This window comes from Hypanus sabinus, unplaced genomic scaffold (genome assembly GCF_030144855.1).
Source record: "Hypanus sabinus isolate sHypSab1 unplaced genomic scaffold, sHypSab1.hap1 scaffold_932, whole genome shotgun sequence".
Lineage (NCBI taxonomy): Eukaryota > Metazoa > Chordata > Chondrichthyes > Myliobatiformes > Dasyatidae > Hypanus > Hypanus sabinus.
Window position 1 is genome coordinate 114,891 of NW_026781786.1, and position 12,222 is coordinate 127,112.

A 12,222-nucleotide genomic window follows, 5' to 3' on the forward strand; every position below is an offset into this window, starting at 1 on the left:
CACTCCGGACCAGCCCTCCTCTCATCACTCTGCAGGGACAGCTCCTACCCCTTCACTCCGGACCAGCCCTCCTCTCATCACTCCGGAGGGACAGCTCCTACCCCTTCACTCCGGACCAGCCCTCATCCCATCACTCTGCAGGGACAGCTCCTACCCCTTCACTCCGGACCAGCCCTCCTCTCATCACTCTGCAGGGACAGCTCCTACCCCTTCACTCCGGACCAGCCCTCCTCTCACCACTCTGCAGGGACAGCTCCTACCCCTTCACTCCGGACCAGCCCTCCTCTCATCACTCTGCAGGGACAGCTCCTACCCCTTCACTCCGGACCAGCCCTCCTCTCATCACTCTGCAGGGACAGCTCCTACCCCTTCACTCCGGACCGGCCCTCCTCTCATCACTCCGGAGGGACAGCTCCTACCCCTACACTCCGGACCAGCCCTCCTCTCATCAGTCTGCAGGGACAGCTCCTACCCCTTCACTCCGGACCAGCCCTCCTCTCATCACTCTGGAGGGACAGCTCCTACCCCTTCACTCCGGACCAGCCCTCCTCTCATCACTCTGCAGGGACAGCTCCTACCCCTTCACTCCGGACCAGCCCTCCTCTCATCACTCTGCAGGGACAGCTCCTACCCCTTCACTCCGGACCAGCCCTCCTCTCATCACTCTGCAGGGACAGCTCCTACCCCTTCACTCAGGACCAGCCCTCCTCTCATCACTCTGCAGGGACAGCTCCTACCCCTTCACTCCGGACCAGACCTCCTCTCAACACTCTGCAGGGACAGCTCCTACTCCTTCACTCCTGACCAGCCCTCCTCTCATCACTCTGCAGGGACAGCTCCTACCCCTTCACTCCGGACCAGCCCTCCTCTCATCAATCCGCAGGGACAGCTCCTACCCCTTCACTCCGGACCAGCCCTCCTATCACCACTCTGCAGGGACAGCTCCTACCCCTTCACTACGGACCAGCCCTCCTCTCATCACTCTGCAGGGACAGCTCCTACCCCTTCACTCCAGACCAGCCCTCCTCTCATCCCTCTGGAGGGACAGGTCCTTCCCTCCTGCACACTGAAGTGCTGCCACCAAACAGCTTGTTTAATGAAACGTCAGTGTTGTTGGACCCAGTCCTCCTCCTCCTCCTCCCTCCTCCTCCCTCTCCCTCCTCCTCCTCCTCCTCCCTCTCCCTCCACTCACCGACTCTCTGGAGCCGCCGCCTCTGTCACAGGCCGCAGACCGCTGAGCATGCGCGTTCGGCCCTGTGCGGACGGACCGGACCGCTTTCCTTCGCGCTGTGCATGCTGGTCCGGATCGCCCGCCATTCGGAGGAGCAGCGAGATCTGACCGGCGATGGGAGCGCGGACTGGGCAGCGCACAGGTTATGTCCTGTCGCTCCTCCACCTTTTTCTTCTGGTGTCTTTCCCTCCTTTTCAGTCCTGAAGAAGTGTCGCGGCCCGAAACGTCCACTATTTCCACTGATATTTTGTGTCTGTTGCATCTGTAGACTTTTTGATCTTTATGATTTTCTGCGCCTCATCAGGTAACAGTAACAGAAGACATCTTTAGTAAATTAGCAGCACCCCACGGGAACTGACAAATGTCCCCACTAACTGAAGAATTGAACAACTCTTGTTCAAAGTTCAATCTAAATTTATTTTCAAAGGGTGTTACCATATACCGTAAAACTAGATGATACAGCCAGCCATGAATTCAACAGATTCATGAGAGTCTGGCTAAAGAAATTCCTGCTTGTCTCTGTTCTAAACAGACACCCCTCTTTTCTGATGCCGTGCCCTCTGGTATTAGAATCACCCTCTAAAAAAACCTTTCCACATTCACTCCATCTTGGCCTTTCAAAGCCTGAGATACATTTTCTTGCAGGCATTTACAGGAAAAGAATACAGGAGAATTTTTGAAAAACTTTAAAGACTGATAAACAACTAATATGCAAAATGAGACAAATGGCGCTAATAGAAATTACACTGAAAGGTGAGTTGTAAAGAGCCCTTTAAAGTGAGTATGTACAACATGGAACCATTCCTAACACAGCAGTCGGCATGAGTTTGGACCAATTCCATCGTCCTCTGTCAGGCGTCCCTGCCGAATGCTTGAGTGAATTCCAGGTGCTCTGGTTTCCTTCCACAGTTCAAAGCCGTCCGGGTACGTTAATTAGTCATTGTAATTTGTCCCGTGATGAGATTGGAGTTAATTGCGTTTGTGGGATGGGGGCGGGGAGTGCTGGGACCACGTGGCGCGGGAGTTTACACTGTTCTAAATCACCGAATAAATTAATAATCCGCTTTGCATTGAGGTGAGTGAAGTTATCCATGCTGGTTCAGGATCCTGATGGTTGAACTATTTCTGAACCTGTCAGTGTGCAACCTAATTGATGCACCATCAATAACTCTAAGAGACTGGAAATGGACGATAGGCTTTTATTAACAGCAAAAAGGGAGCACGGCATGTGGGAGACTGAGGGAGGAGCAGTGCCCCCGATCACCTTTATACAGGGGTCTGTAGGAGGAGCCACAGCAGCAGTCAGCAGAGGGAGGGGGGCATGTCTAGACAGGTTTACATGGTCTTGTCCATCTGGGTGACTGAGGGAGTTCAGGGTCTATAGGAGGAGCCACAGGAGCAGTCAGCGGGGGGGGGGGGGGGCATGTCTAGACAGGTTTACATGGTCTTGTCCATCTGGGAGACTGAGGGAGTTCAGGGTCTGTAGGAGGAGCCACAGGAGCAGTCAGCAGAGGGAGGGGGGCATGTCTAGACAGGTTTACATGGTCTTGTCCATCTGGGAGACTGAGGGAGTTCAGGGTCTGTAGGAGGAGCCACAGGAGCAGTCAGCAGAGGGAGGGGGGCATGTCTAGACAGGTTTACATGGTCTTGTCCATCTGGGAGACTGAGGGAGTTCAGGGTCTGTAGGAGGAGCCACAGGAGCAGTCAGCAGAGGGGGGGGGGGGGGGCATGTCTAGACAGGTTTACATGGTCCTGTCCATCTCGGAGACTGAGGGAGTTCAGGGTCTGTAGGAGGAGCCACAGGAGCCGTCAGCAGAGGGGGGGGGCATGTCTAGACAGGTTTACATGGTCCTGTCCATCTCGGAGACTGAGGGAGTTCAGGGTCTGTAGGAGGAGCCACAGGAGCAGTCAGCAGAGGGAGGGGGGCATGTCTAGACAGGTTTACATGGTCCTGTCCATCTGGGAGACTGAGGGAGTTCAGGGTCTGTGGGAGGAGCCAGAGGAGCAGTCAACAGAGGGGGGGGGGCATGTCTAGACAGGTTTACATGGTTTACCACACTAACACTTTCGTGCCTCCTACCCAACAGTAGTAGTGAAAGAGTGCCTGGATGCTGGAGGGATGCAGAACAGAGGTATAATTCAGGGTACATGAACATTGTAGAGTCACAGCTTTGAAGAAGGCATTTGTCACACTGCCCTTCATCAGCCAGGGCACCGAGTGCAGGGGTTGGGACGTTACGTTGCCGTTGGTTGTACAAGAGGTTGGTGTTCGGTTCTGGTTCTGTTAGGATTGGAGAGGACGTTATCAGGACTCAGAGAGACTGGATAAGCTTGTACTTTTTCCCTGGAGAGGAGGAGGCTGAGAATTGAGCTCCACATAATCCCTGCCCCACCATTATTTACAGCTTAATGTTGTGTATTATTGGTTTGTGGTGTTATTATCTGTGTTGTGCGTGTGAGTTACAGATACTGGTACATATCGGTGTCGAGGACATGGGTAGGGTTAGGGTGAGGAGAAACGGGAGCTCCTGGACTGCCACGTGCCAGTGAGGGTCAGGATCTAAATGTTTGGCAGGTGAAGAGCTGGTGCAAGGGGAAGGGTTCTGATTCCTTCTGGGAAATGTATGCTCCGTACTAAAGGAACGGGTTACACCTGAACCCAGGTGGGACCAATATCCTTGTCCTTCTGGAGAGGGTTTAAGCTGATTTGGCAGGAGGGTGGCAATCATAGTGAGAGGGCTGAGGGTGGGACAGTTGGTTTACAAACAGACCTGGTGTGTAGTATGACTACAAGCAAGGACAGGCTGATGATTGGGCAACGTAGCAGTCAACGGGATGAGTTGCAGTGCAATATAGGGGTGATGCACCATCAATAACTCACTCTGAGACGTAAGGCGAGATATCGGCTTTTATTGACTGGAAGAAGGAACAAGCAGTGAGTGACCACCATACTACATCCTGGAGACTGAGAGGCCGGGCTCAGGCCTCGATCACCTTTATACAGGGGTCTGTGGGACGAGCCACAGGAGCAGACAGCAGGGGGCGTGTCCAGACAGGCACATAGTTCACCACAAGGGGCAAAATTGAAAAGGGTGATGCATACAGAAGGTGTTATATTTGAATGCATGCAGCGTATGGGATAAGGGAGATGAACCTGTAGCACAGTTACAGATTGGCAGGTATAACGTTGCGAACATCACCGAGTTGTAGCTGAAAGATTTTAGTTGGGAGTTTAACATCCAAAGATAGACAGTGTATCAAAGGGACAAGTGGGCAGGGTCAGGGTCACACTAATGCGAGGGGGTGGCATGGCTCTGTTGGTTAAAAAAAAATGAAATCGAATCCTTAGAAAGAGATCATATAGTATTGGAAGATGCAGAATCCTTTTGGGTAGAGGTGAGAAATTCCAAGAGTAATAAGACCCCTATGGGAATTATATACTAGCTTCCAGGCAGTATCCAGGATGTGGGCTACAAATTTAAAGGGAAAAAGCATATCAAAAGGGCAATGTTATGATGGTGATGGGGGGTTTCAATGTACAGGCAGATTGGGAAAATCATGTCGGTGCAGGATCCCAAGAAGGGGAATTTGTTGATGCCTACGAGACAGCTGGTGCTTGAGCCCACTCGGGGAGAGCGTAAGGTAAAGGCACCCTAAGGGGACCAGTGATGATGGAATTCCCCCTGCAATTCGAGGAGAAGCAGCTAAAATCAGACGTATCAATATTACTGTGGAATTATGGAGGCATGACAAAGTAGCTGGCTAAAGAGGGCGTAAGTGGGGGTGGCAGAGCAGTAGTGGCTATTTCTGGGGTGGGGGGAGCAGTTCGGATGCAGGATAGATACAACTCAAAGAAGTATTCTAAAGGCAGGATGACACAACTGTGGCTGACAAGGTAAGTCAAAGTCAACATGAAAGCCAGAGAGAGGGCATGTAATAGGGCAAAAGTTAGTGGGCAGTTAGAGGATTAAAAAAAACAAAGAAAACATAGAATATGCAGGTAAGCTCACAATAATATTAGAGGATAACAAAAGTTTTTTCAGATATATAAAAAGTGTAAGTGTATATATGAGCATCTCTGAGAGAGAGAGAGAGAGAGAGAGAGAGAGAGAGAGAGAGAGAGAGAGAGATAAATATATATATAAGTGGATATTGGACCACTGGGAATTGATGCTGGAGAGATAGCAAACAGGGACAATGAAATAGTGGATGAACTACTGTACGTAAGTATTTTGCATCAATCTTCCCTGTGGAAGACTCTAGCAGAATGCCAGATGTTCATGTCTGAAGGGGCAGAAGTGAGTAAAGTTGTCATTCAAGGGAGAAGCTGCCTGGGGAACTGAACCAGACGGTTCTGGTTCTGAAAGAGGCTGAAAGGGTTCTGGTTCTGAAAGAGGCTGAAAGGGTTCTGGTTCTGAAAGAGGCTGAAAGGGTTCCGGTTCTGAAAGAGGTGGCTGAAAGGGTTCTGGTTCTGAAAGAGGCTGAAAGGGTTCTGTTTCTGAAAGAGGCTGAAAGGGTTCCGGTTCTGAAAGAGGTGGCTGAAAGGGTTCTGGTTCTGAAAGAGGCTGAAAGGGTTCTGGTTCTGAAAGAGGCTGAAAGGGTTCTGGTTCTGAAAGAGGCTGAAAGGGTTCTGGGTCTGAAAGAGGCTGAAAGGGTTCTGGTTCTGAAAGAGGCTGAAAGGGTTCTGGTTCTGAAAGAGGCTGAAAGGGTTCTGGGTCTGAAAGAGGCTGAAAGGGTTCTGGTTCTGAAAGAGGCTGAAAGGGTTCTGGTTCTGAAAGAGGTGGCTGAAAGGGTTCTGGTTCTGAAAGAGGCTGAAAGGGTTCTGGTTCTGAAAGAGGCTGAAAGGGTTCTGGTTCTGAAAGAGGCTGAAAGGGTTCTGGTTCTGAAAGAGGCTGAAAGGGTTCTGGTTCTGAAAGAGGCTGAAAGGGTTCTGGTTCTGAAAGAGGCTGAAAGGGTTCTGGTTCTGAAAGAGGCTGAAAGGGTTCTGGTTCTGAAAGAGTCTGAAAGGGTTCTGGTTCTGAAAGAGGCTGAAAGGGTTCTGGTTCTGAAAGAGGCTGAAAGGGTTCTGGTTCTGAAAGAGGCTGAAAGGGTTCTGGTTCTGAAAGAGGTGGCTGAAAGGGTTCTGGTTCTGAAAGAGGCTGAAAGGGTTCTGGTTCTGAAAGAGGCTGAAAGGGTTCCGGTTCTGAAAGAGGCTGAAAGGGTTCTGGTTCTGAAAGAGGCTGAAAGGGTTCTGGGTCTGAAAGAGGCTGAAAGGGTTCTGGTTCTGAAAGAGGTGGCTGAAAGGGTTCTGGTTCTGAAAGAGGCTGAAAGGGTTCTGGTTCTGAAAGAGGCTGAAAGGGTTCCGGTTCTGAAAGAGGTGGCTGAAAGGGTTCTGGTTCTGAAAGAGGCTGAAAGGGTTCCGGTTCTGAAAGAGGCTGAAAGGGTTCTGGGTCTGAAAGAGGCTGAAAGGGTTCTGGGTCTGAAAGAGGCTGAAAGGGTTTTGGGTCTGAAAGAGGCTGAAAGGGTTCTGGTTCTGAAAGAGGCTGAAAGGGTTCTGGGTCTGAAAGAGGCTGAAAGGGTTCTGGTTCTGAAAGAGGCTGAAAGGGTTCTGGTTCTGAAAGAGGTGGCTGAAAGGGTTCTGGTTCTGAAAGAGGTGGCTGAAAGGGTTCCGGTTCTGAAAGAGGCTGAAAGGGTTCTGGTTCTGAAAGAGGCTGAAAGGGTTCTGGTTCTGAAAGAGGCTGAAAGGGTTCTGGGTCTGAAAGAGGCTGAAAGGGTTCTGGTTCTGAAAGAGGCTGAAAGGGTTCTGGGTCTGAAAGAGGCTGAAAGGGTTCTGGGTCTGAAAGAGGTGGCTGAAAGGGTTCTGGTTCTGAAAGAGGCTGAAAGGGTTCCGGTTCTGAAAGAGGCTGAAAGGGTTCTGGTTCTGAAAGAGGTGGCTGAAAGGGTTCTGGTTCTGAAAGAGGCTGAAAGGGTTCTGGTTCTGAAAGAGGCTGAAAGGGTTCCGGTTCTGAAAGAGGCTGAAAGGGTTCCGGTTCTGAAAGAGGCTGAAAGGGTTCTGGGTCTGAAAGAGGCTGAAAGGGTTCTGGGTCTGAAAGAGGCTGAAAGGGTTCTGGTTCTGAAAGAGGCTGAAAGGGTTCTGGTTCTGAAAGAGGCTGAAAGGGTTCTGGGTCTGAAAGAGGCTGAAAGGGTTCTGGTTCTGAAAGAGGCTGAAAGGGTTCTGGTTCTGAAAGAGGCTGAAAGGGTTCTGGTTCTGAAAGAGGCTGAAAGGGTTCTGGTTCTGAAAGAGGCTGAAAGGGTTCTGGGTCTGAAAGAGGCTGAAAGGGTTCTGGTTCTGAAAGAGGCTGAAAGGGTTCTGGTTCTGAAAGAGGCTGAAAGGGTTCTGGTTCTGAAAGAGGCTGAAAGGGTTCCGGTTCTGAAAGAGGCTGAAAGTGTTCCGGTTCTGAAAGAGGCTGAAAGGGTTCTGGTTCTGAAAGAGGCTGAAAGGGTTCTGGTTCTGAAAGAGGCTGAAAGGGTTCTGGTTCTGAAAGAGGCTGAAAGGGTTCTGGTTCTGAAAGAGGCTGAAAGGGTTCTGGTTCTGAAAGAGGCGGCTGAAAGGGTTCTGGTTCTGAAAGAGGCTGAAAGGGTTCTGGTTCTGAAAGAGGCTGAAAGGGTTCTGGTTCTGAAAGAGGCTGAAAGGGTTCTGGTTCTGAAAGAGGCTGAAAGGGTTCTGGTTCTGAAAGAGGTGGCTGAAAGGGTTCTGGTTCTGAAAGAGGCTGAAAGGGTTCTGGTTCTGAAAGAGGCTGAAAGGGTTCCGGTTCTGAAAGAGGCTGAAAGGGTTCTGGTTCTGAAAGAGGCTGAAAGGGTTCTGGGTCTGAAAGAGGCTGAAAGGGTTCTGGTTCTGAAAGAGGTGGCTGAAAGGGTTCTGGTTCTGAAAGAGGCTGAAAGGGTTCTGGTTCTGAAAGAGGCTGAAAGGGTTCCGGTTCTGAAAGAGGTGGCTGAAAGGGTTCTGGTTCTGAAAGAGGCTGAAAGGGTTCCGGTTCTGAAAGAGGCTGAAAGGGTTCTGGGTCTGAAAGAGGCTGAAAGGGTTCTGGGTCTGAAAGAGGCTGAAAGGGTTCTGGGTCTGAAAGAGGCTGAAAGGGTTCTGGTTCTGAAAGAGGCTGAAAGGGTTCTGGGTCTGAAAGAGGCTGAAAGGGTTCTGGGTCTGAAAGAGGTGGCTGAAAGGGTTCTGGTTCTGAAAGAGGCTGAAAGGGTTCCGGTTCTGAAAGAGGCTGAAAGGGTTCTGGTTCTGAAAGAGGTGGCTGAAAGGGTTCTGGTTCTGAAAGAGGCTGAAAGGGTTCCGGTTCTGAAAGAGGCTGAAAGGGTTCCGGTTCTGAAAGAGGCTGAAAGGGTTCCGGTTCTGAAAGAGGCTGAAAGGGTTCTGGGTCTGAAAGAGGCTGAAAGGGTTCTGGGTCTGAAAGAGGCTGAAAGGGTTCTGGTTCTGAAAGAGGCTGAAAGGGTTCTGGTTCTGAAAGAGGCTGAAAGGGTTCTGGTTCTGAAAGAGGCTGAAAGGGTTCTGGTTCTGAAAGAGGCTGAAAGGGTTCTGGTTCTGAAAGAGGCTGAAAGGGTTCTGGTTCTGAAAGAGGCTGAAAGGGTTCTGGTTCTGAAAGAGGCTGAAAGGGTTCTGGTTCTGAAAGAGGCTGAAAGGGTTCTGGTTCTGAAAGAGGCTGAAAGGGTTCTGGTTCTGAAAGAGGCTGAAAGGGTTCTGGTTCTGAAAGAGGTGGCTGAAAGGGTTCTGGTTCTGAAAGAGGCTGAAAGGGTTCTGGTTCTGAAAGAGGCTGAAAGGGTTCTGGGTCTGAAAGAGGCTGAAAGGGTTCTGGTTCTGAAAGAGGCTGAAAGGGTTCTGGTTCTGAAAGAGGCTGAAAGGGTTCTGGTTCTGAAAGAGGCTGAAAGGGTTCTGGTTCTGAAAGAGGCTGAAAGGGTTCTGGTTCTGAAAGAGGCTGAAAGGGTTCCGGTTCTGAAAGAGGCTAAAAGGGTTCCGGTTCTGAAAGAGGCTGAAAGGGTTCTGGTTCTGAAAGAGGCTGAAAGGGTTCCGGTTCTGAAAGAGGCTGAAAGGGTTCCGGTTCTGAAAGAGGCTGAAAGGGTTCTGGTTCTGAAAGAGGCTGAAAGGGTTCTGGTTCTGAAAGAGGCTGAAAGGGTTCTGGTTCTGAAAGAGGCTGAAAGTGTTCTGGTTCTGAAAGAGGCTGAAAGTGTTCTGGTTCTGAAAGAGGCTGAAAGGGTTCTGGTTCTGAAAGAGGCTGAAAGGGTTCTGGTTCTGAAAGAGGCTGAAAGGGTTCCGGTTCTGAAAGAGGCTGAAAGGGTTCCGGTTCTGAAAGAGGCTGAAAGGGTTCCGGTTCTGAAAGAGGCTGAAAGGGTTCTGGGTCTGAAAGAGGCTGAAAGGGTTCTGGGTCTGAAAGAGGCTGAAAGGGTTCTGGGTCTGAAAGAGGCTGAAAGGGTTCTGGGTCTGAAAGAGGCTGAAAGGGTTCTGGTTCTGAAAGAGGTGGCTGAAAGGGTTCCGGTTCTGAAAGAGGCTGAAAGGGTTCTGGTTCTGAAAGAGGTGGCTGAAAGGGTTCTGGTTCTGAAAGAGGCTGAAAGGGTTCCGGTTCTGAAAGAGGCTGAAAGGGTTCTGGTTCTGAAAGAGGCTGAAAGGGTTCTGGGTCTGAAAGAGGCTGAAAGGGTTCTGGTTCTGAAAGAGGTGGCTGAAAGGGTTCTGGTTCTGAAAGAGGCTGAAAGGGTTCCGGTTCTGAAAGAGGCTGAAAGGGTTCTGGGTCTGAAAGAGGGTGAAAGGGTTCTGGTTCTGAAAGAGGCTGAAAGGGTTCTGGTTCTGAAAGAGGCTGAAAGGGTTCCGGTTCTGAAAGAGGCTGAAAGGGTTCTGGGTCTGAAAGAGGCTGAAAGGGTTCTGGGTCTGAAAGAGGCTGAAAGGGTTCTGGTTCTGAAAGAGGCTGAAAGGGTTCTGGTTCTGAAAGAGGTGGCTGAAAGGGTTCTGGGTCTGAAAGAGGCTGAAAGGGTTCTGGGTCTGAAAGAGGCTGAAAGGGTTCTGGTTCTGAAAGAGGCTGAAAGGGTTCTGGTTCTGAAAGAGGCTGAAAGGGTTCTGGGTCTGAAAGAGGTGGCTGAAAGGCTTCCGGTTCTGAAAGAGGTGGCTGAAAGGGTTCTGGTTCTGAAAGAGGTGGCTGAAAGGGTTCCGGTTCTGAAAGAGGCTGAAAGGGTTCTGGTTCTGAAAGAGGTGGCTGAAAGGGTTCTGGTTCTGAAAGAGGCTGAAAGGGTTCTGGTTCTGAAAAAGGCTGAAAGGGTTCTGGTTCTGAAAGAGGCTGAAAGGGTTCTGGTTCTGAAAGAGGCTGAAAGGGTTCCGGTTCTGAAAGAGGCTGAAAGGGTTCCGGTTCTGAAAGAGGCTGAAAGGGTTCCGGTTCTGAAAGAGGCTGAAAGGGTTCCGGTTCTGAAAGAGGCTGAAAGGGTTCTGGTTCTGAAAGAGGCTGAAAGGGTTCCGGTTCTGAAAGAGGCTGAAAGGGTTCCGGTTCTGAAAGAGGTGGCTGAAAGGGTTCTGGTTCTGAAAGAGGCTGAAAGGGTTCTGGTTCTGAAAGAGGCTGAAAGGGTTCCGGTTCTGAAAGAGGTGGCTGAAAGGGTTCTGGTTCTGAAAGAGGCTGAAAGGGTTCTGGTTCTGAAAGAGGCTGAAAGGGTTCTGGTTCTGAAAGAGGCTGAAAGGGTTCTGGGTCTGAAAGAGGCTGAAAGGGTTCTGGTTCTGAAAGAGGCTGAAAGGGTTCTGGTTCTGAAAGAGGCTGAAAGGGTTCTGGGTCTGAAAGAGGCTGAAAGGGTTCTGGTTCTGAAAGAGGCTGAAAGGGTTCTGGTTCTGAAAGAGGCGGCTGAAAGGGTTCTGGTTCTGAAAGAGGCTGAAAGGGTTCTGGTTCTGAAAGAGGCTGAAAGGGTTCTGGTTCTGAAAGAGGCTGAAAGGGTTTTGGTTCTGAAAGAGGCTGAAAGGGTTCTGGTTCTGAAAGAGGCTGAAAGGGTTCTGGTTCTGAAAGAGGCTGAAAGGGTTCTGGTTCTGAAAGAGGCTGAAAGGGTTCTGGTTCTGAAAGAGGCTGAAAGGGTTCTGGTTCTGAAAGAGGCTGAAAGGGTTCTGGTTCTGAAAGAGGCTGAAAGGGTTCTGGTTCTGAAAGAGGTGGCTGAAAGGGTTCTGGTTCTGAAAGAGGCTGAAAGGGTTCTGGTTCTGAAAGAGGCTGAAAGGGTTCCGGTTCTGAAAGAGGCTGAAAGGGTTCTGGTTCTGAAAGAGGCTGAAAGGGTTCTGGGTCTGAAAGAGGCTGAAAGGGTTCTGGTTCTGAAAGAGGTGGCTGAAAGGGTTCTGGTTCTGAAAGAGGCTGAAAGGGTTCTGGTTCTGAAAGAGGCTGAAAGGGTTCCGGTTCTGAAAGAGGTGGCTGAAAGGGTTCTGGTTCTGAAAGAGGTGGCTGAAAGGGTTCCGGTTCTGAAAGAGGCTGAAAGGGTTCCGGTTCTGAAAGAGGCTGAAAGGGTTCTGGGTCTGAAAGAGGCTGAAAGGGTTCTGGGTCTGAAAGAGGCTGAAAGGGTTCTGGGTCTGAAAGAGGCTGAAAGGGTTCTGGTTCTGAAAGAGGCTGAAAGGGTTCTGGGTCTGAAAGAGGCTGAAAGGGTTCTGGTTCTGAAAGAGGTGGCTGAAAGGGTTCTGGTTCTGAAAGAGGTGGCTGAAAGGGTTCTGGTTCTGAAAGAGGTGGCTGAAAGGGTTCCGGTTCTGAAAGAGGCTGAAAGGGTTCTGGTTCTGAAAGAGGCTGAAAGGGTTCTGGTTCTGAAAGAGGCTGAAAGGGTTCTGGTTCTGAAAGAGGCTGAAAGGGTTCTGGGTCTGAAAGAGGCTGAAAGGGTTCTGGTTCTGAAAGAGGCTGAAAGGGTTCTGGGTCTGAAAGAGGCTGAAAGGGTTCTGGTTCTGAAAGAGGTGGCTGAAAGGGTTCTGGTTCTGAAAGAGGCTGAAAGGGTTCTGGTTCTGAAAGAGGCTGAAAGGGTTCCGGTTCTGAAAGAGGTGGCTG

At 50.5% G+C, this 12,222-nt stretch overlaps 1 protein-coding gene across 1 annotated transcript in view; it reads right to left on the bottom strand.

Moving 5' to 3' along the window:
- Nucleotides 1-1,222, bottom strand: part of LOC132390509 (gastrula zinc finger protein XlCGF49.1-like) — a 56,300-nt gene extending 55,078 nt beyond the window's left edge. Inside the window, exon 1 of the mRNA XM_059963119.1 lies at nucleotides 1,193-1,222. The gene's annotated coding sequence lies outside the window, so the exon portion shown is untranslated. The remainder of the gene's footprint in view (nucleotides 1-1,192) is intronic.
- Nucleotides 1,223-12,222: the final 11,000 nt, after the last annotated feature.